Source organism: Equus asinus, chromosome 19 (genome assembly GCF_041296235.1).
Source record: "Equus asinus isolate D_3611 breed Donkey chromosome 19, EquAss-T2T_v2, whole genome shotgun sequence".
Taxonomy (NCBI): domain Eukaryota; kingdom Metazoa; phylum Chordata; class Mammalia; order Perissodactyla; family Equidae; genus Equus; species Equus asinus.
The window spans coordinates 20,002,034-20,002,490 of record NC_091808.1 but is presented as its reverse complement, the minus strand read 5'-3'; the positions used below and the strand labels follow the sequence as shown (position 1 = coordinate 20,002,490).

Here is a 457-nt window from a genome sequence, read left to right as displayed (position 1 = left end):
CTGGAGAGTTTATTTTGTCAAGATAGAGCTATCTAGGCACTTTGGTCAGGTGATCCTTATCTACAGTGCCTCTACCCTTTGTCCACCTACACAAGCACACTGCCCTGCCAAGATGGTTCCTTTGTGGATAGGTCCTTTGAGAGAGTCTTGCTGATGTATAAAAGCTGTTTGGGAGGCTGGGATGGTGCCCTTTATCTGGTAAGGTGTCTCTTCCTGGGACAGAATCTCACTGCTGGCTCTAGTGGCCAGACCTTAGTACTGGTGTAGGAGAGACTTCTGTAAGTGAAGACGTAATATTTGAAACATTTTATCACAGACTTTAATATTCGTTTCCTTCTGGGGTTTAAGACTTAGAGGAGCACCTCTCCAGAGATGTTTCCAGGCCTATTCTGGGCTCTCAGTGGGACAGAGCCAAGCTCTGCTTCCAGCTTCTTTTTTGCAAGGCTTTAGAGAGCGT

The 457-nt window shown here is 46.4% G+C and overlaps 1 protein-coding gene across 3 annotated transcripts in view; it reads right to left on the bottom strand.

Moving 5' to 3' along the window:
- USP37 (ubiquitin specific peptidase 37) overlaps positions 1-457 on the bottom strand; it is a 130,136-nt gene that overhangs the window by 124,155 nt on the left and 5,524 nt on the right. The window lies entirely within an intron of this gene.